This window comes from Patagioenas fasciata, chromosome 4, assembly GCF_037038585.1.
Source record: "Patagioenas fasciata isolate bPatFas1 chromosome 4, bPatFas1.hap1, whole genome shotgun sequence".
Lineage (NCBI taxonomy): Eukaryota > Metazoa > Chordata > Aves > Columbiformes > Columbidae > Patagioenas > Patagioenas fasciata.
This window is the reverse complement of record NC_092523.1, coordinates 73030684-73046879: the sequence shown is the minus strand read 5'-3', so window position 1 is coordinate 73046879 and position 16196 is coordinate 73030684. Positions and strand designations below refer to the sequence as shown.

General features: G+C 38.4%; 1 long non-coding RNA gene across 1 annotated transcript; it reads left to right on the top strand.

The window, feature by feature from the left end:
- Window positions 1-956: 956 nt before the first annotated feature.
- LOC139827847 (uncharacterized) lies at window positions 957-14770 on the top strand. Its single transcript, XR_011738915.1, has 3 exons — window positions 957-1215; window positions 2150-2218; window positions 14661-14770. It is a non-coding gene; the product is annotated as an uncharacterized lncRNA (long non-coding RNA).
- Window positions 14771-16196: the final 1426 nt, after the last annotated feature.

Here is a 16196-nt window from a genome sequence, read left to right as displayed (position 1 = left end):
CTTCTGGAATGGTAGACTTCATATTATTTCCATCAATTTTGTTGTGGTGATTTTGTTTCTAGGCTATGTTTGTGGCAGTTTATTATTGTTGTTGTTGTTGTTGTTGTTGTTATTATTATTATTAATAATTTTCTTTCTTGTACCCCCATGCATACTTGGGGGTGTTGTTGACCACACCTGGAATATTGTGTCCAGTTCTGAGCCCCTCAGTTCCAGAAGGACAGGGAACTGCTGGAGAGAGTCCAGCACAGGGCAACAAAGATGCTGAAGGGAGTGGAGCATCTCCCGTGTGAGGAAAGGCTGAGGGAGCTGGGGCTCTGGAGCTTTGAGGAGAGGAGACTGAGGGGTGACCTTATTAATGGTTATAAATATATAAAGGATGAGTGTCATGAGGATGAAGCCAGGCTCTTCTCGGTGACAACCAATGTTAGAGCAAGCGCTAATGGGTTCAAACTGGAACACAAGAGGTTCTGCTTAAATTTGAGAAGAAACTTCTTCTCAGTGAGGGTGACAGACGCTGCCCGGGGGGGTTGTGGAGTCTCCTTCTCTGCAGACATTCAAACCCATCTGGACGTGTTCCTGTGTAACCTCATCTGGGTGTTCCTGCTCCGGCGGGGGGATTGGACTGGATGAGCTTTTGAGGTCCCTTCCAATCCCTAACATTCTGGGATTTTTGTGGTTCTGTGAATAAGCGCAGGGGGCCCCTAACCCCCAGCCCGGCCTTGCGCGCTGGAGACGAAGTCTAGAGCCCGTTCTTGAAGGCAGGAGCCAGCGCGGGGGTGGCGGCCGCCCGCTCCCCGTCCCCCCGGCAGAGCCCAGAGGCCGGCATTCGCGAGCGGGTGCTGCCATCTAGTGCCCCGGCCGGGGCTGCGGCCCCGAGGGCGCCGTCGCTCGGGAGCCGACGGCCGCAAACCGCCGCGGAGCACCCGGGGGTCGCGCGGCAGCGGTCGCGGACACACCCCGCGCGCACCTGCGGGTGCGGCCCTAACGGCCACCCGAGCGCCAACGGTCGCTAACGGTCGCCAACGGTCGCGCGGGTCTCCCGCCGCCGCTTGAAACGTCCCCTCCGGGTGACGTGGGAGCGAGGAAACCGGCGTTTCCTCGGCCGTGAAGGCGAAAGAGAGCCTGTGCTGGTCAGGAGCGGCCCCTCGCCACGGGGCTACCGAAAAGTCCGCGGTGAAGGGTTGTCCTACCTGCAAAATGCGAAACATCCAGGTTCTGTTAATTACTTGTTTCATTTTGATAGCGTGGTCTTGTTTAATTTGCGTGTTGGCTTTATATATTGTAGGGTGCTTTTGATGTTTAAAGCTTTTGGCGAGGAGTACCAATCCAATACTTGGGTATTTTTAATAACAAAAATAGGTTTAGAAAACGTGGCATAAATAGATGCATGTTGTAACTTGCTTCTTAAAGCGGGGAAGTGGGTTTTGGTTTTAGTGTGGTTTACAAACTTCGCTGTAGTTTTCCTGAGCCAGACCCTGAACCAGGCTGCTCCTAGCAGTGACAACCATAAAATAAATATCATCAAACCGAAAAGAGAAATGTTTTCCCCGTAGTCAAAGTGAGTGACATACACAAAGGTAACTATGAAAACTAAATCGTTTCAGCATTAGTTTAGCATAACTTCAGAATGTGGGTCTTAACCCAAGAAATAAGTATGCTAGTTTTTACACGTAAGTAATTAACATCACACTGTCTAGTGATGAAGCTGTAAGGATGCTTAAGTTTGAGGTGCTGCATCTTAATTTTGCACTAATGCTTTTGGCTGGCTGAGGACCTCTGATCACCATGGACAGGCTTGAAAATAAAAGTCTTACATCCATGCAGCAGCAGTCTTTTCTAATATCTCTCTCTCCTGGGTCTCCAATGAAAATAGAGAGTTTTGCCCTTAACATTTAAAGCAAAAAAAAAAAAAAAATCCCATCATAAACACTTCAGTACATTTTCTCCCTTTTATAAAATTGGATTTTGAAGCTGGGAAATATGTGACACTTTGAAATACTTTGTGGCATGGCTTTTTGAGGGTTGAGAAACCAGTTTCAAGAGGCTCTGCTAAGTATTTCTCTTTAAATTTGAAGTCCAGGGTGGGATGTTTTTGTGAAACTTCAGGAACAATACTCTGATCTCATTTTATCTCTTTCCTTTCCAGCTTGCATGCTGGGGAGCGGATAGATGAGAAAGCAGTGGAAGATTTTGGAGAGAAGAGACATCACCTGGGGTAAGTGAGGGGCAATGCTGGGGGAAAGTTGAAGTGAGTCAGCATGACACAGATGTGTCCACTTGGAAACCACAGCAAGATCTTCCTACTGCACTGTGTGAACCTCTTAAAAGCAAAATCCAGACAGAGTCTGTCTCTCTATAAATCTTTCCCCTCTTTCCATTACTAGTTGAGTATTGTTGGCTTTAAGCCACCTGATTTTACAATGATTTATTAACTGCTATGCATTATATATGAGATTCAGGTTTACTGAAGAGTTACCCTTATGGTCAACATTGCATACAAATCAGCTACTGTTAGAGAGGTTTACTGCGTCTTTTTATGTGGCTAGAAGTTTTGTTAGGTAGTGTTAGAATTTGTGACTTGTAAAACAATACAAAAAAGATCCTCATCTGTATTTCATGTGGTGCATGTATTACACAGAGTGCATCGTATAGTCGTTGTAGACTTACAATTATACCTAAAAAAATCTGAGTACTTGGCAGGAGCCCGGGGTAGGACACACAGGACAGACTGATTTTTCCCAAAGCTCCTAATAAATGTGTAAAGAAATCAGTGTTTTGTACCAAAAGAGGAACATGTGAATGAATGAAATGGGTGTAAAATGTTCTTTCGTGTGGAAATACGACTTGCTAAAGTATCTGTGATTTAAATGATAATATGGCATGTTTAATAGATGCTCCTTCCTGAAGAAGTTGCGTTGTTATGCATTACTTACTGTTATTTCTCACATTATTTGGTGGAAGCTCTGTAGGAGAGTCTGGCATTTAGTCATACCCTTGTCTGTGATTATTCCAGTGATGACCATTGTCTCTGTTTCAACACTGAGTATTGCTTTATGGCATCTTTGCTTTGCATTTTCTACATGCAGATGAGATGTGCTCTAAAGATGTGTAAATAAATGTAGAGACAGAGGAAAAAAATAATAAAGTTGATTTTAAACTGACTATAAGACAATTTAAAAATGTGACCATGTTTCAGTAGTTTGGGAATTTTGTGCAAAGGGTGAGAGGAAGGGCAGGAAAAGGAGGTTATGCCTTTTTAAATAAAATAATATAGCAAGTTTCAGAGTCAGAAATGACCATAGGGATGTCAAAAGGACACAGGGAGGATAAAAGGTGGAATACAGGGTTTCACCACGTCTGAACTTACACTGTTGTATTCAAACCATAAGCATTGCTGTCTGCTTCAGGCTGGCATGTGTTATGAAGTGATTGTGAAGAAAGGAGTTATTTTTAGGTAAAAACATTGTGTACTAAACTAGAGTTAAGCACATATTTCCGATTTTATTTCCTTGTTAAAGATATTATACTCGCAACAAACTACAGAAATGTTCATAGACATTATCCGGTTTGCTGGTGTGGGTGTTTTTTTGTTGTTTTGATTTGGTTTTTTGCAGGGTGAGGGGGTGGGTTGTTTGGTTTTGTTTTGTTTTTCCCATATACTACATTCTATTATTTTAGTTTATGTAGTAGTAGGAAAAAAACCATAAATAATTAGTGTCTTGAATTAACTTTTTACCCAGTTACATTGCAAATTTAGTCACTGTTCCTGGAAGGCAGTTTATAGAGAACCATGTTATGAGAATACAACAGGAAAATGATTCTTACTTCTCAGGATATGAATTTAGTATCGTTTCATGTGTTCCAGATATGGATAGTCTGAAAGCTTTAGGCGACGTATAACTGACTCTCCCAGGACTATTTACTCATGATCGTACTGTTTAATTTTTTTTGTTCTTTTTTCACGAAAGAATGAAACGGTCTGTTGGAAAACTTCATGAGGGCATGTTGCCCCATTGAAGATACTTAGTTAGATAAGGATTACCAGATAAAATGTCAGATTACCTTTTCAGACTTGTTTTGAGTTGTTTTACTTAGGATATTTTATAAATAATGCAAGCATCTACAATCAAAACACATTTGAACATATATTACCAGTACTGTCTTCAGAAGCATGGTTTATTTTGTACACAGATTAAATTGAAGATATATTAAAAAAATTGAATTTGTTTAAATGCAGGGCTAATGTTGTTTCTCTCTCATTGACACTTGGAACTGGTCCAAAGTCCTCTATCCTTGGCAAAGCAGACGCTGTCCTATAGACAAAAACTTAATTAAACTGAGTGCTACCTGTGGCAAGGACATTTAGAAATTCACAGAGTTCAAGCAATCAAAACAAAGCATTGGTTTTCAGCTTTCAGATTTGTTCTGGATAACACACTGCACAGTGTTTTTTCTGATGTTCTTTGTGGAGTTTTCTTTGAGAACTGTGGTCTTATAAGAAGCCAAAAAATGAGGCAATGTTTAATGATAGCAAATATCCCCATTGTATGTCACTGTTTCTGCTTCTTTTCCATCTGTTCTGTAAACTAATAAACTCTCTAAGGGAAAACTGGTGAAGAAAAATCAGATAAATAAAAGTGAAACATTAGCAGATGACCAGGATGATGTTATTAGCCACTGGAATGATACAGCTTGATGAAATCACAGCACTGAGGCAATGTTTTGACTGACTTTTTCAGTTTCCTGTGTGAGTGATACAGCAAAAATTTCATGGCTTCTTACGTTGGCATTTCAAATGCTCCTTGTCAAAGCTGGTGAAAACATAGCGTTCTATTGTGCCCTTGCCATTTGAGTACAAAAGGCAAAGCAACTCACTAGTTCATCTCTAATCTGCTTGCAGTCTTTATCAACTCACTTGTATCTTTTTCTACCTTATCAGTGCTAAAGAGCAGAAAATGATCCCCACTGAATTATACTAAAAAGAACATCTTGAGGACTAGTCTAACATATATGAAAAACCTACTATCTGTGCTGTGAGGAGTGAAATATATATCTGAATTTCTTGAATGCTTTATACAGTTATTAGTGTGTTATTGACTGAACAGGGCAAAGCATGAATGAATGGGTAAATATTGTGATATTGATATGTATCTGATTATACCTACTTTGAGTATACAGTTTTCAGCTCAGAACATTATCGTGTAGCATTCCAAGATAATCTGAAGACATGGTGCTTTTTTTAGGGCGAAGATATTGGCATCTGATATGGTGATCTTGTGCCATGTTGTCATGAGAGAGGTTACTATGTAGCAACAGTTCAATATCATCCTTTGGACTTTTCTGATAGACCACTTAACTATCTCAGCTTTTCCAGTGATCATCTCATTTATCTAGGATTATTGCAGTGAATTTACTGTTTGGTTTTCTTCCAGAACTGAAATGTCAAGTCCGGTGTCACGTATGCAGTAGCTTTGTGCCGTGAGAGCTCAACAGATCCACCAAAAGCTGCTAGTAGTTGATCTTTGGATAGAGCTAGAAATAAATAAATCCTCTTTAGCAGATCAATATTCATCCCATTTAATGCTTGATGTGAAACTTGTGGATTTGAAGTAGCAATGCTGATGTACAGCTAATCGTTGAAATGGGCATTAGGGCTTTTATAGCATGGCAACATATTGTCAAACAGGAAGGCAGAAAGTGTTGAGTGCATCCTAAGGGGGAAAAAACTCTCTAACAATATGTAATTTAATGCACATTTGTAATCCACACAGTGTCCTACATTGCAAAGACTTGCTAGGTTACAAACTAATACTGTACATCCAGTGTTTACTCCAGGGGTTTACTTAGTAAAGCAGATGACTCCCCCTTCAGTGAATCTTTCAGAGTCTAAATATATCACCCAATCAGATTTCAAGATATAATTTTCATCTTTAGTACTCTTCTCTCAACTAGTCACATATCTATCCAACTATATGGCAAGTGCACGGAATGCACGCTTCCTATGGTACAAAATATATATGTGTGTATATATATATAGTAGCAAACGTGTATACACTTGTGTAGGTATGTATTACCTACTTATTAAATTTCTGTGTAGAATTTGTATTGTGCATATTTCAGAGAAATGGAGAACTGGTAAAAAAGTTCTGGGGCAGTTTAAGAGCACATTTGAAAAAACTTTGTGGGTTGTTCTTTTTTGGGGGGTGGGGGCTTTCTTGTTTGGGTTTTCTTGTTTGCTTTTTAAGGTGTGATTTAAGGATTTTTTTTCTCTCTCTTTGGTCAACTGTAGTAATTAAATACTTAAGGCCTTTACCTTCTTTCTTAAAATGAATAAATAAAGGTCTTGTTAAGTGTCTAATAATACTAGAGCAGATAAAGATAGTACCGGCAAACATGAAGAAAGTTGAGGGTTGAATTTTCTTCTGTGCCAAAACTATGCTCTGATCTTCGTTGTCTTAGTGCCACTGTAAATAACTTAGTAATATTTTGCCACAGTATGCCCTGGCGTTCAGATTCAGCTGCAGAGTTTCCAGATACTGTCCTAGCTAGTATATACCTTCTTTAAACAATAATGGTGGACTGTTAGTGTAAGGGCATGCAAGCAAAATGAGCCCTTCTGGCTCTGGACCTCAGTCCTTTGGCAATTTCCCTTTCATCAGGCAGAAAGACTTCCACAAAGTTGAGAAGTCTCATTATCTTTAAAGGTGAAGCAATGAAAGTAGTTTTTTCATATGTAAGAGATACTAGTATCAAACATAAATGTATGAATACTGTACAACAGGATAGAATACATTTGTGTCATACTTTTTTGCTATTATCATTAGCTGTCTTGCTAAGGAGTATTTTAATCTTAAAACTACAAGAAACATATAGGGAAATATCTGCTGATGCAAGATGTAGTGAACTTCTACCCTCTGAAGACAAGGTAAGGGGCATTAGAGCTGTTACCTTTCATTATAACAGTGAATCTGTATTGCTTTTAGTAAGTCTTTCCTGCACAACTTCAGCTTGTGGTGGCTCCAAGTTTTGCAGAAAAGGATATGGGAGACAGTGGGAAGGATTAACTTTATCTACCAAACAGTAAATCACTGGGAAGGAAAGAAATGTCTAGTTGTGTTTCATGCCATAGAAGGGAGATTGTTTGGAGGGCATAGATAGTGACAACAGTGGGAACTTTCTGGGTTGCTCTGTCCTCTGTCAGTGAGGGTTAAATAGTCTGGTTAGTATTCTTCTTCTAATCTTGCTTCAGTGACCATGATAAAAAGTGGTATGGACAATGGGCATCTCTTGTGTTGCAAGGAAGAAATGCTGATCTGGTTTTCTTGTATTCACCAGTCTATTTTTTCTGCTACCTTCTTGTATTACTTGCAGCAATATAATATGTTCCCAGTTCTTAGGCAAATATAATAAAAATTAAAGCCATTCTATTTATAAACACTTCTGTAATCACAAAAAAATTTCAGAACATTGCAAGGATAACTTTTTTCCGTCTTATAATTACAACCAAAAGAGGTCAAGAAAGCATACATCTGCTTTTACCAAAGAATAATGAAGGAAGAACTACACTACCATGGGAGGTAGAAAGAATTTTCTGGGCTTCAAATACCTCATTGAGGAAGTAGAAGCATGTCTTGGCATACTATTAAAAAAAAAAATCCCTCAAACAAACAAAACTCTCCTACCTTTATCGTTGACACAATATATATCGATACAAAGGGAACATGTACAACTTATTAGCAGTTGTGTGTGGAAATGTATGGTCTGGCCCATGCTTTCTTTATGTAGTGGGAGAGAAGAGCAGGATAGTAGACATGGATGCTGTTATAAAAGCTTACATTGACATCCCATGAACATCAATGACTTCTGAGGCACTGTGTTCATTTCTGTATTGCTTTTATTAGCCATGTTGTGGAAAGAGTTGCCACATCAGTGTACCTGAGTAGATCATTAATCCAGAGGAAGAGGGAGATCTGCTGGTCTCTCCATCAGAAGAGGATGCTTTGCAGGGGTGGTTACAAAGTGACATTCATTTGATCGCTTCTATGTAAGGCCTACACACCTGAGCACAGCACATGATCGATAGAGGTAGTAGTCTGCCAAACACTTTTGAAGGCTTTGCATTTGTCAGTTATGACAGTATGAAGTTAAAATAGGGGACAAGATAGACATATAGGTTCACATAGCCCTCCTTACACTGCTGCCCATGTGTACAGGTGATGAGTCCTCTGAATTAGCTGAAATTTGCAAACATGAAGTTCTCCATTGTGTGTAAGAGATCGACAACCTGGTCCTAGACACTTTAATCTGTTCTTAATTATGTTCTTATGAAATGTGGTACTCAAATCTATTAGTCGTTACTTCTGTATTTAAATATGTACTGTGAAGAACCATACTTTTTTAATAACTTACTGATTATTTTAACTGAGAAATAAAAAATAGTTCTATTGGTTTATTTTATGAATTTCTAAATCAACTCTTGCTCATAAGGAAAAATAACCAAACCCCAGCCTTGCTGCAGTGAAGTTGTTTTAGCCGGGATGATACAAACCCTTTAGTTTCTTCCCAGTGCTGTGAAGAGGCTGGGGTTTCCCACTATTAAGGGCTCAAACCTGATCCTAGAAAAGACCCTTATACTGTATGATGAAGCCAAAGAATAACTAGGATTCTGCACTGTTGTTTTGGTTTGGGGTTGGTTGGTTTGTTTGTTTGGGGGTGTGTGTGTTTTGTTTGTTTGTTTTGATAAGATCCTTTGAAGTTCAACCTGCAAAGCAAATGTTTTGTTTTAAATGGTTCTTGCTGAATTCTTGTGGGGTGTTGTTTTTTTTTCATTCTGCTTTCAGAGCGCACAGGCGCGTTCAGACAGGAAGTGCAGCCTGAAAGGCTGGGCCAAATCCAGAGGGATTAGTTACAGCAAAAGGCTGCTCTGTGATCCTGAGTTACTTTCTTAGTAGAATGGCAGAAAAAGAAAACGCACACATTCTCGTGTGTGTCTAGATCTTTATGCAAACCAAATCCAGCAGACAGATGGGAAATTAAATCACCCTGATACGTCATTTAGGAACATTCTTGTCAACATAAATGCTGATAGTGTTGTCCTTTTGGGTTTTGAAAAGCAGGTGATTTTTATGAAATAAAGTTTCTGTAAACCATAGTTTTCAATGACAGCAGATCATTTCTTTTTTCTACTATGGCTTTGGAAAAGGTTTATCCTTGAAGGGGAAATGAATGCTTTTTGCTTAAGGTAGAAGTTCAAGGGTAAGTTTTCACATACATGAAGGTATGTTGCAAATGGAGAAAATTTATTTATTTATTTATTTATTTATTTTGCCTAGTGGCCAGTGAAAGAAATTTGTTGAAAATTCAAACAACGTCTGCTATGTAAATACTTGTATAAAAATACCATATGTTTGTCTCAAATAATTATCTCATATTCAGAGATCTAATAACGAGGCCAACAGACTGAGCTGACACAGAGGAACAGAAAAGAGAATTTGTGATATGCTGGAATCATGTCAAAAGCCTATTTCCCTTCCTCCTCCTCCGCAAAAGATAAATGGCAACGGAGTGTTTCGTTTTCTCCATTTATGCTTGTGAAAACGAAAAGAACAGCAGAGGGAGCCCCTGCATGGCTTAAATCGCCTGGCATAAAGAAAACAGTGCAAGTGCTTTCACATGGTGACAAATCTTTGCCGCCCTCTTTTGAGCCTTCCCCGTAAGGCAGCAGTTACTGAAGGCTGGTCCGGGAGCAGGCGTCCCCAAAATTCCACCCTTCAAAAACAGCTCTCGATGTTACCTGCAAAATGCTCTTGTGGATAACTAGACTATTTGTTTAATTAGTCTTCTAATTAGATTTGAATGTGTGGTATACATTAATTACGAAGTAAGCATTTATCACACACACATGTAGGTTTATATATATATAATGTGCTAAGAAAATATTTACCCGATGTATAGCAGTACACAGAATCCTGTCTTAGGCATCTGTCTTGTGTCAGCATCATTTGCAGAGTCATTGAATATTTTCTACCAATGTTGTGTTGTACTGTATTCTCACAAGCAGTTTAAACCCAAATACGCTGTTTGCTTCACCATTGGATAATTTTTTGTAAGCCTTTGATTGAACATGACAAATGGTGCTAATGTAAACTTGAAAAGCAGATCTGGAGACAAAATATCCCAAAGTTTCAGTCTTTAAAGGTGTGCTAGAACAGCCTTATTGTTTTAATTTTAGTTTGTAGAAAAATAAAGTGTGCTGTTCGAGAGAGTACAAAACACTTTATTTGCAACCGGTCAGTTATTTGTTGCCAAAGCTTTTCTATTGCAGAATGATTCATCAATCTGTATACTCACATCTGAATTTATTTTGAGATGGAGTATTTCAAGTTCATAATAGGCCTTCTGGTCAGAGTTGGATACCTCAGAACATGAAGTTACTTAGAGAGGTTCTCATTTGTCTGTAAGAGTAACAAAATCTAAATGTGTCAACAAATACCACTGGACTATTAGTTTGCTCTTTATTCTTTGTTTGGAAGGACTTGATCTCATCTTCTTGTGTTTTTCTCAAAGTATGGAAAATTTGCTAAGATGATAGAACTGCTTCTCCCAATTAATACATAGTGACAGTGAAAAATCATATGCAATCAGCCATCCTTATTTCCTCCCTATTAAGAAGAGTGAAAAACATGGGTGTCTCAAAGGCCACGAAAGAGTTTGGATCAGAGTATGATGTGATTCCTATGCTTGTACCTGCATTTGTTAATAATACCTGTTTGGACAGAAATATAGGAGAATGTTTTGTGTATACAGGTGAGCTTGTTATTTATGCAGAGGACTATGTCTGTCAAATCAACCTCCAGGCTGTTCCTTACAGGCAGGTGCATTCTGCCACTGAGCTCCATAAGTGTTGCTACATCTTTCCTTTTAACAATGTTCATTGCCCTGTGAGCGCAGCATTTGCCAGGAGCAGAGGTTATTAGTGCACTGCTTATACTGCTTTTCCGCTGTGGCGTGTCTGAGTTAGCCAGTCTTGAAATCTGTCTTTTATTTCTCTTTCGTGTTTTTGTTGGTGGGAGATTTATTTCTATCCTGTTCTTACTGTCATTATTTTACACAGGCTCTTGTTAGTCATTGTGTTTTTCATTTCCAGCCTTGGGTCAACTTAAGTCTTGTGGCTTTAAATCCTCCTTCTGTCAAATGTAAGAATGTTCACCTCTTTTTCCATCTTGCAACTGCAATTACATCAGATGAATTGTGTAGTAACGTAATCAGCATTGGCTAGAGACGGATCTGCCAACTGGCCTTATTTTTCTTGTAACACTACCTGCGTAATTTGGTGTTGCTCTAATCACTTATAACTTCTTTCCTTCTGGTGGATTTAGTTGTAGAAATTTACTGTGAGGGTCCAAAACGGTCTGCTATGCTTTACTTTTCTATCAGTCATTTGTTGCCTGAATGATGATTGAGAGCTGATTCCCAAATTGAAGCTGAAGGTCCATTTTGGAGTTGTATTTAATGCAAAGACCTGTACCTTCAGCAGGTTTTGGACTGAACCTGTCTGAACATTTTGCTGTGCTGTATAGGCACCTGGCAGGTCAAAGCAGTGTAAATCTCAACTCTGCCATGTAACAAAGCAGTCAGTCCCTGTGTATCTACACTACACAGCAACATGTCTTGTAGAGATCTAAATAAATAGGTTTCTGTGTAATGGTTTGTTATCCAGCACTAGTTCAGGTCTCAGATGTGCTACAGCCATGCTAATTTTCACGAAACCTAATTAACTGTGCTTTTCTCCTTCATTGAAAGCATCAGCAGCCGGGAGCAAACCCACATAGAGATCTTGTGTTGTTTTTGTACAAGTGTAAGATGATAGGGATTTGTGCACGTGCTTAGCTGTTGGGATATGTGCAGACCCGCTGAAGCTAGTGGAACTGTTCATGTGTTTAACTTTAAACATGTTTGAAAGATCAGATCCCTGGTGGCCAATTCTGTTTCTGATGAGCAAGCAGAAATAAAATCCAGCCTCCACGCAGAACTGCAGGACTAGTTGGAAGAAAAAAATACACGTATTTTTTTCGCTAAAATAGGTAGCCTTTTTATGCTTAGAGTAAAAAAATCTAGCTTTTGTGCAGACCAATTTTTTTTGTAGGATTTAATATGAAGTTAATGTAAAGAACATTTTTTTCTACTTATAAGTAGAAATATTAAATAAAGTTGCAAGTCCTGAAAGAAACTTCTCAATAATCCGAAGTAATTTCTGCAGTCTTGTCAATCAACTCATTCTGTCTTTGGAAGAACTGAGGAGACTAGGAGAAAAAAGCCCAGGAATGCATCTAATACATTTTCATCTTTCATAAGACAGAAGTAAAAAAAAGTTTGTTTCCAGCAGTGTATTTCCTTACAGTTAATTCCTTTTTGTCTTGTAAATTTTGACTGTGTTCTAGATGAACTTCATGGTGCTGAATGCCCTTTATTTCACGGTATCATTTGTTTGTAATACTCAGTTCAATTTCTGTGTGAATTTGGCACTCATCAGTAATTCATTCATTCTATGAACTTGCATGTAAAATTCCTCTGGTTTATCGCAAAATGTGTATGTGTATATGAAGATCTCCTGCAAACAGACCCATCTGTTCAAAAGGTCACTTGCAAAACTTGTTTATTTTAGCAACAGTGGCATATCTTTTCATGAGGTACATTCAGACTTCAAAATATCAATTATGCAAGTTAATAAGAGAAGCATATGAACTTAATATGTCATCACCTGAATAACAGGTATTTTCTTTTTAGATTTCCTGAAACTGCTAATTTTTTTTATGTTAAAAAATGTGAGATGTAAGATTTTCTACCACAATTTAAATACTATTGGACAAGTTATACTAACCCTCAGTTGAAAAAAATTTACTGTCATTCCTCTTTAAACTATGAGAAATTGCTATACTCAAATGAAAGTCTTAGTGTTTTGGTGCTAATGTTTCTTTGCCATTTGATGACAGAATGGTGCACTTCAATGCAGAATGTACCATAAAACACCTCTAATGTTAACATTAACACTTTTCTGACTTCTTGCCATATAGAGAATATCTTGATAATGGCTCAATAAATATGACTCCTGACCATATATGTTCTTCATTTCCTTAACTGAAAACTTACAGTTTGCACATGTGCCTCATCTGACCATAATGAATAAGTATACAAAATGCTAACATCCTAGCTCAAGAGAAACACGGAAATGAAGTGTTCTAGCTACTGACCGTAGAAGTATGTGTATCATCCCACATCTTGTCTTGTTATCTTTATATGAATATATTTCTAAACTGTGTATAATGTATATATGTTCATAGTTGTCTCTTGAGGATAAGAAAAAACAGTTACTTCTATTGATACGTCTGACATACATGCACTGGGAATACACAAGGTTTTTTGGACACTGTAGCCAGGGAAAATATGACTTCCCTTAATATGTTTTCCTTTACGAAGAATGAGTGTGTGGAGTTCCGTATTTCTCTCCCAGTATGTTCCACAGTCAAAATACCAAGTTCATAAGTGAACTAGCATTCTTTTTTTCCTAACTGTTAGTCTTAAGGGTTCAGCAATTTGGCACTCAGCCTGTTTTTCTGTCCCATAATATCCCTAATAATAACAATTCAGGAGGGCAAATTGTCTTTGTTTTAATCTGCGCAACCTTCATTTTTTGTGCATCCACCCTGTCAGGGTCCACTTCTCTGCTACTATGGATGGCAAAGGAGATACAATCCAAACAAAAGCACAACTGTCTGAATACCCATCAGCTCTGCAGCTTTCAGGAACTAATAAGTGATAAATCAGAGGAACTCCTGAAGCAACAGTTCTAGTCATAGTGTGGCACAAGGAATCCCTGTAAGGCTGTTCTAATTCATGCTTACCCAGCTGCTGTCCACCGCTGTCCCAATCCCTGAAACAACAAAATTGAACACCAAGCCTATTTCCTTGGATTTGTCTCATGTAATGGTACTGGGCAGACTCTTGAAGTGCAAGGCAAGGCAAAATACAGCCCCATGAGCTGGTTTCATGAGGCTGCTAATCAACACAATCCTGAAGAGGTCTTTTTGTCCTAGGGGAGCATGTGAAAATGTTTTGACACTCCCAAATAAAACCCCAAAGACTATTCCAAAGTACTGCCATTTGTTTGGCATGTATTTCATATACAAAAATCCAATTTACTGGGGGTTTTTTCACTACTTTTTTTTTACTACTGGGGGTTTTTTTACTACATTTTTACTACTTTAGCTTTACAGTGGAAAACATTCAGATTAACCAAAATACTGATTATAATTTATTGAGGTGACTCAGATGAAGTTCATCAAATTAAAGTATTTCTAAAAAAAAAAAAAAAAATTTAATTAAGTTGAAACCTTTGCAGTACTACACTTGTGACTGAACGTCCAGTGTGTGGTATTGAGTGAAAATTTTGATTTTTTTTTTTTTTTTCCACATCTAATCTGCTGTATCAGGAAATAGAAAAAAAAAAAAGGAGTGGGAAGGGTAGAGGTTTGTTTTACATTATATCCATGTCTATCTTTTTTGAGTTTTTCACTAGGAGAAAATCCTCTCCATCTACATGTTGAGAGCACTGTAAAATACATACCAGGATTTGTGAGCTCTTGTTTTTTTCCTTCCAGACCAAAGAAATTATGAGAATTCTTCACAGCTTCTCTTTGCAAGTGGTTACTTGGGCACCAGTGCTAAGGACTTAGATTGACGTGCAGAGAGCTGAGGTCAGTAAGTTCTGTGCAGTTCTCAGATGCCCTCTGCTTCATTCTGATTGTGTAAGAACTATCCTGATGCCTTCTCCAGTGCAGACTGCATGAGCATGCATGTTGTTTCTGGTCATTTCTTGTATAAAAACAACTATTTACTCTAGTCAAAGATGCTTTGTAGATGTCATATAAACCTCACTGTTCTGTATCTACACACAATGGCAAAATTCCTGTTTTTCTCCAACCTTCAAGATCTTTCAAGTCTTATTCTAACTTATTGGCCACTTGCTAGGACAAGGTCAGCTCTGTGACTTTGCAGGTTCCTATAAATTGCTTTGATTCTAGTTTTATGTCTATTCCTTTGTATATTGCCCTGAATATTAGGAAAGAAAAAAAAAAAAGTCAGATCGTAAACCTCATTTGTGCCTTTATTTCTTACCAGATACTCTAATGGAAGCCACATTTCTTCAGATACTGATATTAAATGAGGATATACTAAAAGACAAGTAGATAATATTTTCTCCTTTTGAATGTCACTGTTGTACTAACTTATCCATATTTTACTTGTCTCTGTATTTTTATTTCCTTATTTCCTTTTGTTCCCCCATTCTTTCCTCCTGTGTATCTGTCCTGGTTTCAACTGGGATAGGGCTAAATTTTTTCCTAGTAGCTGGTATGGTGCTCTGTTTTGAATTTAGGAGGAGAATGATGTTGATAACACACTGATGTTTTAGTTATTGAACATGCCTCACACAAGTTAAGGACTTTTCAGCTTCTCATATTGTTCTGCCAGTAAGGAGGCTGGGGGAGCACAAGAAGCTGGGAGGAGACACAATTGGGACAACTGATCCCTACTGACCGAAGGGGTATTAATACCATACCACATGATGTCATGCTCAGTATATAAACTAGGGGGAAATTTAGACAGGGGACACTGCTCAAGGAATGGCTGGACATTGATCAGCAGGTGGTGAAAAATTGCATTATGCATCGCTTGTTTTGTATATTCTTTTAGTATTATTGGTATTATTTTCCCTTATTTTTCTGTCCTGTTAAACATTCTTTATATCAACCCATGAGTTCTACCTTTTTTCTGATTCTCTTCCCCATCCCACTGCAGGGGGCATGTGCAAACAGCTGTGTGGTGTTTAGCTGCCTGCTGGGTTAAAACACGACAGTCATTTTTGGTACCCTACATGGGGCCTTGAAGAGTTAAGATAACAAAAGATCTGACCAGAGCATGTTACAAAAAATTCATTTTAAGCATTCATTGTGACCAGTGACTATTAAAGTAAGATAATGTTGATTTCCCCCCATCTTTCCCTCAGTTGTTGTGCTGGTTCTCAGAGCTGTTGTTATGTAACGCCTTGCTTGCTGTATATGTTCCTTGTTATGCTGTTTATCACCTCTGGGGATTGGATTAAGGTATTTTGCTATACTGTGTAACACTGGCTTATG